Genomic DNA, 13,362 nt, shown 5'->3' with positions numbered 1-13,362 from the left:
ATATGTCAAAGCATGAGTCTATGGAGGATCGAGATTCTTGCCCAAACATCAGGAAATACGGCCTGACTCCAGTAGCAATGTTCTTTGTGGCCAGGGGCGGCTCTAGGTATTTTGCCGCCCAAGCACGGCAGGCAGGCTGCCCTCAGCGGCTTGCCTGCGGGAGGTCGCCGGACCAGCGGATTCAGCGGCAGCCTGCAGGAGATCCGCTGAAGCCGTGGGACCAGCGGACTCTCCACGGGCATGCCACCGAAGGCAACCTGCCTGCCACCCTCGCGGCTACCGGCAGAGGGCCCTCTGCGGCTTGCCGCCCCAAGCATGCGCTTGGCGTGCTGGTGCTTGGAGCCATCCCTGTTTGTGGCATTGTATGCATGCACCAAAAATGCAACATGCTGACTCCAATTTGGTTTCTGCTCCAGTCATTAGGTCTCTAGTGTATTCAAATAGATCTAATTAAACTGCTCTGACTGAGAATCACCTTCTGGGTGATAAGGGGTTGTTCTGGACTTAATTCCTGTAATCTGTCAGAAGGTGTCTTTCAAAATCCCTTGCTTGGACAGAGCATATCCAAGATAGAAATCCATACACTGAAATGTATTTCTCCCATAGCACTTGAGCAACAGGGGTGGCTCTATGGTCTTGGGTTGGATATGCCTGTTTGCAGTGAATAAAATAGTCAGTCACTGCAAGAATGTTCCCAGCATTCTTTTTGTCTACTTCTAGAGATTGGTCGTGGTATGCACTGACATCCTAAGGTCTGCTGCTGGTAATGTTCTCCTGGCACACAGCTCTAGTGAGTAGAGTTTTCCTTTGAACACACTGAGCACGTCTCACATTTCCTGCAAATGTCCCTAGCCCTCCAGGGCCAGTAGAGCCTACTCCAAATAAATCCCAGGGTTCTCTCCCTTCCCAAATGTTCAAGGTTGTCATGCAGGGCTCTCATGGCAAGAGCTCTCCACTTCCTTGGCTGCACTAGTAGTTTTGCTGAATTTGTTATTTGGTGCAGCTTGTTCTCTCTTGATCAGCTTTACTTTGCTCCATTCTCTCAATAATAGTTTAACTTCTATTAAACTAACTGGCTGGATTTTGTCCCTTCTTTTTAGCAGTCAGTGTGTCCTGGATATCACTGTCCTACAACTGGGCTTCTTGCTAGTCAGCCACATTGAGCTGAGACAATGGAGATTGATCCAACACAACAGAGTTCAGAGGCTAATGGAACACTTTCAGAGGGCAGACCCAAAGTTTCTGTGACCCTAGGTGACTTAATCTGTAAACACTTCTTACTCCTTCCATAGGAATCACAACCATCTCTATTGCATGTGGGTGGCAGGACAATGCATCAGATCTATATCATTTCTCCTTGATTGGTACCGAATTCATACCTAGCTAGCCAAAGTGGATACCTGTCTCTGCCCTGTAGCAACCAGGTTGGCACTTGTTAAGACATAAGTCAGTAAATTGTTGTCCATTCACGTTTGAAATTGAACAACATACAGATAATCTTGAAATTTTAAGATCAAAATTCCAGCTTGTGAATGGAGCACCGAGTCTCATTATCAGAATCCTCAGCTGGCAAAAGTGACAGGTTTCTCATTTGCCTTCACCTTCTTACTTTAGCACTGCTCTCATACCTTCCAAACTAGCATCAATTTGTAGAATAAAAGGCTTGTTTGGTTCAGCAAAGAGTAGGACTGGGGCATGAATTAAGGAGTTGTTAATCTCCTGAAAGGCCTTGTCTCATCTCATCTGGTCCCAAAGGATTTCCAGGGATCATAATGTTTCTGTTCAAGAAGTAGGGTTGCCAGGTATCCAGTTTTCAACCGAACACCTGGTCGAAAAGGTACCCTCCCTATCCTGGTGAAAATGAGTGAGTGAGTGAGTGAGGGTGGGTGGGGGGATGGAGTGAGCAGGGCCTCAGAGAAGGTGCGGGGCAAGGGTGTTCGATTTTGTTTGGTCAAAAAGTTGGCAACTCTGTCAAGAAGCTTTGTGGACTTCTTTGTTTTTTACTTGCATTCCTTTTCTCTGTGCTGGGCTGGTATTCTCTGGTATTCATTCAATGGCTTCACACTAATAGCGTAATTCTTCACAGATCTGCAGTAGTAGCCACTAAATCATAGAAAGGTCTTGAGGTCTACATAATGTTGTGGGCACTGCCATATAAGTGTGTGCCTCTATTTTATCAGGATCTGTACCTTCACCTTTTTAAGACACAATATGACCCACCTATTTGACTGTTCTCCGACAGAAGTGGTATTTATCAATTAATAGCTTCAGTCTATAGCAGGGGTAGGCAACGTATGGCATGGGTGCCGAAGGCGGCACGTGAGCTGATTTTCAGTGGCACTCACACTGCCTGGGTCCTGGCCACTGGCCCCGGGGACTCTACATTTTATTTAATTTTAAATGAAGCTTCTTAAACATTTTAAAAACCTTATTTACTTTATATACAACAATAGATTAGTTATATATTATAGACTTATAGAAAGATATCTTCTACAAACCTTAAAATGTATTACTGGCACGCGAAACCTTAAGTTAGAGTGAATGAATAAAGACTCGGCACACCACTTCTGAAAGGTTGCTGACCCCTGGTCTATAGGCTTCTAACCAGTCTAATGCTTTTAGAAATCTTTCTTCATCTTCAGCCAGAGTTCTTCCAAATGCAGTCAGGATATCCAGATAAACTAATACTTGTAGCAAATTCATGTCTCCCACAATTTTCTTTCTGAAACATTAAACATGGCAGGAAAGAAGTAAACTTCAAATCCTACCTTTGGTGGGAAGAAACCTCTCATTCTTGTATTACATTGATTCAGTTAGAGTCAGAATCAGAGCCAGCCCCTACCCCCCAACTAGAGTTACAAACACCTCAGGAATGGAGGTTGTTCATAACTCTGAACAAAACATTATGGTGGTTCTTCCAAAAGTTTATGACTGAACATTGACTTAATGCAGCTTTGAAACTTTACTATGCAGAAGAAAAATGCTGTTTTTACCATGTTAATTTAAATGAAACAAGCACAGAAAGTTTCCTTACCTTGTTAAATCTTTTTTCAAACTTTCCCTTTATTTTTTAGTAGTTTACATTTGACACAGTACTGTATTTTTATTTTATTTTATTTATCTCTGCTGTATATTTGCAGTTCCAAATGAGGTGTGTGGTTGACCAGTCAGTTCATAACTCTGAGGTTCTACTGTACCTGGAAATGTTAGAGCCAATCTCAGTTTTCCATTATTTTTATTTTAAAGGATGTTTGTTGCAGGTAGAAGGTGAGAAGCTCTCAAAGCTCCTTGAAAATGTAACCAATGCAAACCTTTAGCTGAGGATGAAAGCTGGTTGCTGATTTTTAAGATATAAAGACCTTGTTTTAATTCACATTCCCTCTATGATGTGGTGTCCTCCTCACACTTGCCCTGACAGGGTTAAGGCAGGCCAGAGGGGCCAATTAGCCTATTAGGCAGCAAGCTGGGGGGATTAAGACTGCAAGAGAAGCCTTAATTAGAAGAATGTCATCTAGGTAGGAACAGGTGGGGCCTATATAAGCCAGGAAGCTGGCAACAGATGGAAGTGCTGTAGTCGTTCCCTGGAAAGAGGGAGGAGTATTTGAGAGGCTGCAGAAATGTGCAGGCTGCAGTTGCTTCCTGGGAGGAGGGAACAGTGAAGCTGGCAGGCCCCAGAGAAGGAAGGAAATGCAGGTAGGTTAGGAAAGGGTTCAGGGAAATACAGCAAGGTACAGGGTGGAACAGACCTTGACTGCTGACTAGAGGATCCCTGAGCTGGAACCTGGAGTAGAGGGCAGGCCTGGGTTCCCCAAACACCAGTGGGGTAATGCATAGGCAGACTGAGTCACAAAGAGGCCACAGCAGCTCCTGAAGCAAGAGAGGGGCTGAAGAGAAAGAGACAGAGATGGAGTGATGGCTTTCAACCATGGGGAGAGGTGTCAACCTGGTGAGCTATTCCCCAGAATGCCCAGGAGGAGGTGCCATAACTGTGGTGAGTACAGCACTCTGTCACACAACCACGCAGGACTGCCCTTTGGGGACTGTTGAATCTACAGATGCGAGTCCCTTGATTTGGGTGAGGAACCTCACCCCTGTGAGCAGCACTGCTGCCCAAGCTGCCACCGGTGAGACTAAGGTCACTCCAAGCCTGCTTCCAGAAAGGCAGCTCAACAACACGAGGATTGGTGTGGTCTCGTGAACAGAGCATGGTCCGAAAAACAAAAGGATGCCTACATTTTAACCTCCACCCCCGCTTTGACATGTACTCTATCTACAGCCTTGTTCATGGAGTTTAATCTTTCCTACACTGTAAAATGGGTATTATAATAATAATGCTTCCTCACTGCTTAATTTTAGCAATGCATGTTTGCATACAGCTGTATTAGTGCTTATAGTCGCCAGAAGGCGTGCACAACCTGCAGTGGTCTCCCAGACCTGGCTTATTTGGATAATTCTCCCTTACAAATGTTTTTTAAAAGATTGTCATGTTTGTATGGACCCTACCCCTAGCTGCTTGGACTCCAATTCTCCTGCAATAGGTAGTTTGGGGCTCATGAACATTCTTGCATGTGTATTTTTATATTAAAGTAGGTTGATTAAATGTTGGGGTGTCCCAAAGAATCATCTTGATAACCATCTTCAAAATCCTCAGGTCTAGTGGTGTTTACAATGGACAAATGTTGGTTATGTTTGCTGGGTATGAAGATAGGAAGGCAAACTGATCAGGCATGAAAAATTGTTTCACTGGCCTGTCCAAAAATGCTTACAGTGACTCTACATAGATTAACTTATCTTTAAGTAGATGATTCCAGTTTTTCCAGGCTTTTAGTTCAAGAATATTCTTAAACCAGATATACAGGATGAATCTGATTTTCTGTGCTCCTGCAATCAGTATTATAAAAATGAGAGGAAGGATTCAATAAGTTTATCCTGTCCATTCCTTGCTAGTCTTTAGGACTTTGGTTGTGTGTGTACACAGATTTCTTAATATCTTAAGGAATATCCATTACCATGGTTCTCCATAAGACCACACACACCTCTTCAGTTCTTACTCCAGTTGTCTTTGCTAAATGTCCATCTTCTAGCAATCCTCACTGTTATCAGGATTTCCAAATAAATCTGTTTTGAATATCCTCTGGTGTGCTGCGGAGCTTCCCCCAGGCAACTGTAAATAGAATTTCTCTCTCTTTTGTTTTTTATGAAACATTAATAATAAGGGAAAACTCCATTAACAATGTTTGCTAACTATACATGAACATGCAAGGCTTAGCTATATGCATCTTGTTGCTTTGGCTGATTTCTGGTGGCTCCCATCACATAGAACACAGTGAGCTCCACTAGAGGGCTCAGGAAACTATTTAAAGGGCTACTGCTTTATTCCTATACATGATGTTCTTTTTTTTTTTTTTTAACTAAGAAAAGATTGCTGGTGTGGTGGGTATCCATATAGTCTAATTTTTCTAGTTGTTACATGACTGTGTATTCTTTGGATTTGCACATGTACCCGGATACACTGTATTGGGCAAAAACAGGGAGGGAAATATTACAGATCAAATATTAGTTATTGATTTCCTGGCCAATAAGGTCAGTGAAGTGTTTTTTCAATTTAGAATTAATTTGTAATCTTCTGCATTGGCTTTTAACTTCCATTAATTTAAGACAGGAAGCACAGATCCTTGAAATAGCTTCTGTAAGTAATTCAGCAAAATATACGTAATAGTAACTAAACACTGACTCAATGTCCGATCACAGAATTCACAACTATAACAACAGTCTTAAGAACAAATCTGGAAACTCTCTCTGGAATATCTGTTTGTCCCATTAGGTGATTCTTAGTTATACAGAGAGGCCGAATTTCTAGAGGCTAGAGTAGGCAACTGGGAATGGTTTCCACTCCTGATACTGTCACTGACTTGTGTTGCCTGAAGCAAGTCACTTACATGCTCTGTGCCTCATTTTCCCCATCAGTAAAATGATAATACCTGCCTCACAGGGATGTTGTAAAGTGTATTTAATATTTTCAAAATGCTTTAAGATCATTGTATAGATTATTTTCATGTTGCATAAAGAGGGAGACTTTCTTACCAAAGCTTATTTGTGACTTTGTCTTGCAAGATCTAAATGTTTAGGTGGTGGGAATGCTTTTATAATATCTTTTTATGCTTTTATAATTACACACACAGATTACAAGCTGTGAAAAGAATACTTTAGTTATATGAAAATATAGTGAACAATTAAAATATGACTTAAAAATGGAAAGCTGTTTGTTAGAATTTTTCTCATGACAAAATCTTGCTCTCAACAAATCAGATAGTAAAATAATCATCAACTGCATTGTGGCCCGGATTTGGCCCTTAGAAAAAAGTGCTACCCCTGTGCTATTTTGACTATTTTATGATAACCCACTAGATGGAGCTGTTGTTTTGATGGATAAAGCTCTTCCGAAGAGGTTGCTGGAAAAGCTGATAAAATAGGATGTAGAACAGATCTGCACTGAATTTTTCGTGTCACAGAGCTAAACTGAACGACAGTTCTGACTTTTTTAGATATGCTTGCCTTTAATGGACAACTCCATCGGGGTTAAACTTTCCTATCTGAGAAAGAAATGCTTTTCTGCAGCCACCCGTGTTTGTCTGCTTCAACCCTCTTTTTGGTGTTTTTTTTTTTTTAATCTCTAGTTTGGGGGTGAGGGGGCCTGCTGAAAAGTTGCTGTGTTCATTCTTAAATGTGTCCCGCTCCCACTTCACGGCCAACCATTTAAAATAACATCAAACACCTTAGTTATAAAATATGTCTAAAGTCGGTGCACTGGGAAGCTTGCTTAATGGGTTAGAGAGAGAAATATACCATTGGGAAGGAGGGAAAGGAACCAGCCCTAAGCTTACAGTGCTTAACAAAAAAGTTATTCAAACCTTTAAGTGTGGGAAAGAAAACAAGGATTAAGTGTGATTGTCTATTAAGCATGTTTGTCAACTTTTTCCAAAAGAATAATAATGTGTATTCAGAAACCACAGATACATTCACACACCACTGCCACCGGGTACCTCAGTATATGCTATGCAGGTACCCATGGCAGCCCACAGAACTGTCTCAAACCTTTTCAGAAGCACATTTGTTATCCAGGTAACCAAATAACTAACTTAATACATTACTGAATAGTGTAAACAGTTTGCCTGGGAAGGCATTATGCTTATCTTCAATATGGGTGGTGTAGCCAACAATGAGATTACGCCCCCCCCTTCCCCCCAGTATAATGTGTAGTGACCTGTCCTAAGAATACTTCAAGATAAGGAGGAATGACTGTACACCAGTTATACAACATTATAATAGGATAGAATAGAATTTAGCCAGTATTTCTGAATTATTACCCTTATGTAACTCTTCTAACATCAGTGGAGTTGCTCTGAGTACCTGAGAGCAGAATTTGGCCCATTAGTTCTAAGGCTTATTTTAGGCTTGGCATTTAAGCAAGCAATCAATGTTTAATCTTTCTGTTTTATCTGATTCCATGGCAACAAATTTTCCTGGGACCTAGATTGGACCCAGTGCCATTCAGATTAGGATTGCACCGCTGGGAGTCTTTTATGGGAGAATTATTTGGTACCAATAAGTAGCTTCAGCCTCATTTGAAGCTACCTAGAATGAGTTTTCTAAAACTGAAAGCTGTTAGACACAAATTCCAAAGTTCAAAAGCATCTAAAATATCTTTCTGTAGCCCAAACTTCCAGAAGAGGCTTTCCAGAATCCAGAAACATCCGGAGCAGGCTTTGCATGAATAACCCCAGGTTCTCTTTACAGTTCCATGACATCCATGACACTCTTATAACAGCAGCTCTCCTTGGTTTATAACACTTCTCTCCACTTATTTTTCCTTTTTTAAGTGTTAGATGTCAGAAAGGAACTAATATGCAACTTTTCAAAAGGAAAAATAGTAAATCCCTGTTGTATGGGGAAAGTGTGATGTAAACCAACACCTCAGAGAGAAATGAAAAGTTTCAACCATGTGGTGAACTCTGCACAAAGCACCATGGCTTGAAAGGCACTTGTGGCCAGATTTTTAAAGATATTTAGGCACCTAGGGGGATTTTCAAAAGCACCTAGGCACTAAAACTCAGATTTCAATGGGTGCTAGGCAACTAGATGCTTTTGAGAATAGGGTCCAAATATCTTTAAAAAACAGACCCTTGCTGGTCATCTACTGTATTTGTGTGTAATGCTTTTCATATTATGTTTACTTCAGTTTGTCGAGATGTTAGTCAGATGCTGCTCATAACAACCAGAAGTATGTTCATTTGGCTCTGTATTTGTATCTCTGAATTCAATCTTAAAGCAGTAGCTTTCCTCTTCAACAATGCCTTTGCTGTAATTTGCTAACTGGTATGTCATACCTTTCTGTCCTTTTCCTGCATAAATGAATGTCTAACACACATGAAATGTTGTAATTAGTTGTTACACCCACTGGGAGCGCTTGGGTGAGAAAAAAGTAGGACATCTAAGTTAACATAGATGGATACACTCTTTGATCTAAGTGCTTTATAGCTGCTAGTTATTATTTTTATAGAAGCCACATGCTCTATCATGCCTAAGTTAGCTGTGTTTTGTAGTTTCTAAAGTTAATAATGCAGAATTTGAATTAAAACAAATAAGGCTGAAGCCCAGGGGCCACTTTCTTTTATTTTCAGTCACTAGGATAATCCCTAGTCATGATACCAGCTTGTCGTCTTCTATTGCTCCATGTCAATAATAATTGCTCCAGACAAAGACAATAACGTTACCTCATTTTCCAGGATCTGGCCAATAACCAGCTATTTTCCTTTAGGTTCTTTTTTGGTGTTATGCATAAAATAAGCTGTTCCTTCCAGACCATGTGTGAAGATTTTCTCAAGCATAGTTACTCATGAATTAAATAATCCTGTCACGAGAGTTTGATCAATGTAGTTTCAGTGTTATCTTATAAAGTGCTATATACATTTATGGTGATATTGTATAGAAATGTTAATCCTCCTAATAATTCTGAATTTCATTACCTGTGGTCTAGGCACTAAATGATCCCTTGTGGATCCTGGTTTTTCTGGGGAAATTATGATAGAAAAAGGCCTTCACTAGTTAATTCCAGATACTTTTATGCAGTTCTGATGAGGTCGGTTTTCAAACTGTTTTCCCAATGTCACTGGAGTTACCAAATGGTCTTAAAATGGCAGTTCAAGATGCCTAAGGACCATATATTGCCTTGAGATCAATGGAAGTTCCATGCACAGACTGAAGGCAATATATAGCCTTTAATGCCATTAACAGGTAACAGATTGATACTCCTTGGCCTTGAGAGTGTCACAAATGCCTTTGCGGTGTCATAGGTTCTATACAATAGCTATTCCTTCTGAGTCATAAAATAAAATATAAAATAAAACCAAATCCCCAGTAGTTTAAAACTATTCTGATTTTGTTTGTTTTTTTTACCTATACATATTAAGTTAAAACCATATATAGAGAGGGAGGGAAATGTTTAAGGGGGCCTTAGGTTGGGGCCTCAGAACTGTAGATGTCATTTTCACATTTAAGATTTTTCATATGCAAAAAGTCAAACTTGTGTATGCAGGCTGCATTTGCACATGTCAGGTAACAAGTTTTGCGTGAAAGTTCATAACTTGGGTTTTGGGTACACACAAATTAGACAAACAGTTTGGGATACAATTTTAAATGCCACGTCTGAATATCTGACCCAAGAAATCAATTTATTGGCCACTACAAGAATACATGATACATATACTTCAAATAATAACCTACATAAACAGCTTTGGACAAAGGGCTTAAGAAGAAAATTAACAAAGGAGAAAGTACAATAGGAATCGTGGCCTGAAGTAGCTCTATGCGGGAATCTAGTTCCATCAAAATTAAAGAACAAGTGCTCAGGATCAAAGTGGACTACACGTCTTATTTAGTGCACTGAATTCTCACACCCTTCTCACCTTTTACAAACTCGCATGTTTTAACTAGAGCAATACACAATCTTACATCAAATTTTAATGGGGCCATTGTGTACGTGAAATCATTTAAATGATTCATAGACAATTTATTATCCAGAAAATCGTTTAATCTTTTTTAAATAGCTTGATATAATGCATTTTTTTTCTTCCCTTCAGAGTGTAATTAAGATTGAGAAACAGTGCTTGGAACATGAGGGAGCCCTGTTTCTCATTACCTTGCACATGCAGATTTTGGATTTTACAGTGAAGCCACTCATCTTTGATCTGGTTTTATACTATTATTCAGATTTGGCAAGCTAAAACAAATACCCACACATTCTTTTCACAATAGATGTTGTTCAGTTGAGATGTGACAGCCCTGTGTTAACTAGTCTGATTTAATAAACCATATTTTAGTGTTTATATTAATCAGTTCATAATACAGTAGGATTTTAGGGTGAATATACTGTAGATATAAAACTAGCTACATGAAGAGACTTTAAATGGTGTCCCAAATAAATAAAACATGTATATACATATTGTCCACATTTTATTAACAGATTGGATAATGAGTCCAAAACCAGCCCCAGATAAAGAATCAAAAACAGCCCTCGTATAAAGTGGTTTAACTCCATTGATTTAAATGTTAACATGCCATTTTAAACCACAGCTGGATTTGGCTTATTGGGTGTGTCTTAAATGTACATAAATCACTGTTTGCTGCTGAGTCTTCTCATTTCATCCTGACCTTTACTCACACCAATGCATTTAAGCAATGCAGTATAAATATTCTGTTGAATCACAAGCTGTGCTCAAACTGCTGCATAAGCTTTTGATTTTTTTTCTTGTTCTTGTTGGAGAAAATAAAATGTGTCTCATTAAAATCTATAAGAAACCATAATTGAAATGACAGTAGATCCAAGACAACATTGATAGAAATATTATAGTCCTGCCATTGATTGTAGTGGTTGTTAGACACATTGCTTTATGCTCTTTGAGGATTTGAGTTGTCAAAGTGGCAGTGTAACTACTGCAAAGATCCAAATAACTCAACAAATTTACCAATCTGATTAAAACTTATGCAGTGTATACAGAGGCCATCATTTCATCCATCTCTGAAATGCAACCACCTGTCAGGTGCATGCAAGTCGTCATACTTTAAGCCACACAACAGTTGAGGAAAGAAAGCTGATGTCTGTCTTATGCAATTGAAACTACAGGACAACCTTAAGTAAGCCAATATAATTATCAAAGTAAAATGTATTTAGGACACTACCATTAACACTTCTATTCTAGTGAAAAGTGCCATCACAAGGTCTTTCAGCTTATGACTCATGTGAAAGACAACAGTAGCCAGAAGGATGGTCCCACTTAGACATACCAGAGCACTAGTTCTCTGCTGAGTTAGAAAAGTGGCAACTAGAGAATCTCAAACTCCACTTCCTAGATTTCTATGGAGGCCTCCACTTGGACCTGCTTTGCTCATGTGATGGGGTGATCGCAGCCTGAGGTGGTATGGCAGCAAACCTTGATGGTCCATGAAGCATTCCCAAAGCACCTCATAATGGACTGACAGGTACAGTTAAAAATCCTCTAATTGCCCTTATGGTCAGAATTTGTTAGTCTGCCATCCCAATGGTTACTTGGGGAATCTTTAATTTGCTGAATGTTGGCACACCAGACTGTAAGTGTTTCTGTTTTGTCAACATATATTTAGAAAATTTTAATCTATGGATAATTGACATAATAGACCTTCAGTAGCTACTTAGCTTTCATTTAGATGCTAGACAACACACTTTGGGGAAAAAACTATTGTCACTGCAAGCATGGGTGTTAAATTTCTTTTGGAAAATGCCTTTTAGGTAAATTAACACTGAAAAAACAATTTGCAATGAATTATTTAATGGATAAATTCAGCCTCTTTCTCTGCTTTTGAAATTTTCAAATGCCGATTGACATTTTCTCAAAGGTATTTGTTCAATTTTATTCAATAGATGTATTTCTGAACTCTTACTCTTTTTATGACAATAATTAATACATTTTTATGATGGCAGCATCTAAGAACTCTAGTCTAGTAAATAATAAAAAGTCAGTTCCTGTTTCAGAGAGCTGGCAATCTACTCCATGCACTTATTGCAAATATACACGATTTTAAGATATTTGCAGTTGGTCAGATAAGTCACATGGTATTAATTTTCTGTTCCCTGACTGAAAGAATGCTCAACTGAATGAATGCTCAACAGCTCAACATCTAAAACTTAGAAATCTTGTTCTTCCCAGCAAATCACATCCCTTGTGTGTTATCTTACTTCCACTGAAATCACAAATAGTCATACACTCCAAGAACAATAGCACTAAAAATTGTCCTCAGGTTAAAAATAGTCTGCTTGTTTGTGCATATAACACAATCTCATGAACTGTGGGTTTTTTTGTTTTGTTTCCCCCTCCCCACCCCCCAAGCAATATTTTACTACTATTGACCACAGAGAAGCAAAATCAAAGCCAGCCTTAGCATTTTGGGCAGGCTCTAAAAATATGTTGCTGCTATCTTCACAAATGTAACTGCTGCCCCTACTCTGATCAGAGATCACTCCAGTATGTTCAGAGCTGCCCTGATGGTTTAGGAGAGGGTTAGTGAGATCATTCTTTATACACTCCCCCAATTTAACTGACTCATTTTACATAAAAAGTGTGCATGCAGGCGTCCATCAGTGAGAGATCATTAGGCCACCTGAATCCCTGAGGCAGAAGTGAAGTCTGTCTGACTTGATCTGAGATTCTGGCAGATTTGCCATTATTGGAAAAGATTTCCTTTTCCAAGAGCAATTGTCAAAATAAGAGGGGGTCTTGGAGTCCCTGCAGGGCTGTATATGAATTCTGGTGACTTTTAGCTTTTCTACAGTCACAAATTAATTATGAATGCCTGTTGCTACCCACCATGTGAATCAGATAAATATTATCTCAGTTTTTAAATAGGGAAACTAAGGGAGAAAAGGTCAATGATTTGACCAAGGCTCTAGGAGGGGCCTTTTTCTTAATCCCATGTTTTGTATTTTTGAGCTACCCCTTGCAAGAATTCTACCAGTAGTAGAAGAATTATATAACCTTCAGGTAGCCAGGTGCGAGGAAGTTTGCAGCAGTCCTAGTGTCTTTAGCAACTATCTGGCAGAATTGGCCCCTAGAGCACTGAATTTTCTATTATAATATTTACACCAGCTCACCTCCCTGGGAATATAATTTATACTCTGATCTGCCCCTAGATTTACATTCCAATCCTCCCCCCAAAAATCCATGGCTTGTGTACTCCAAAGGCCAAAATGTGGGCGGGCATAGGAATGAGAATGAATAAACTGATCTTTAGGAAAAATCAGTAGCAGACTTTTTTATTACTAGTGATTAG

The 13,362-nt window shown here is 39.5% G+C and overlaps 1 protein-coding gene across 2 annotated transcripts in view; it reads left to right on the top strand.

The window, feature by feature from the left end:
* The first annotated feature begins 3,579 nt into the window (after positions 1–3,579).
* NDNF (neuron derived neurotrophic factor) overlaps positions 3,580–13,362 on the top strand; it is a 43,426-nt gene continuing 33,643 nt past the window's right edge. The window contains exons 1-2 of one of the 2 annotated variants that reach the window (XM_045019118.1): positions 3,584–3,693; positions 11,410–11,538. The gene's annotated coding sequence lies outside the window, so the exon portion shown is untranslated. Of the gene's footprint in view, positions 3,694–11,409; positions 11,539–13,362 lie in introns of both variants that reach the window. The other variant, XM_045019119.1, reaches the window with a different exon arrangement.

Source organism: Mauremys mutica, chromosome 5 (genome assembly GCF_020497125.1).
Source record: "Mauremys mutica isolate MM-2020 ecotype Southern chromosome 5, ASM2049712v1, whole genome shotgun sequence".
NCBI lineage: Eukaryota > Metazoa > Chordata > Testudines > Geoemydidae > Mauremys > Mauremys mutica.
Note: the sequence above shows the minus strand (reverse complement) of the source record. Positions and strands in the feature narration are given on the sequence as shown.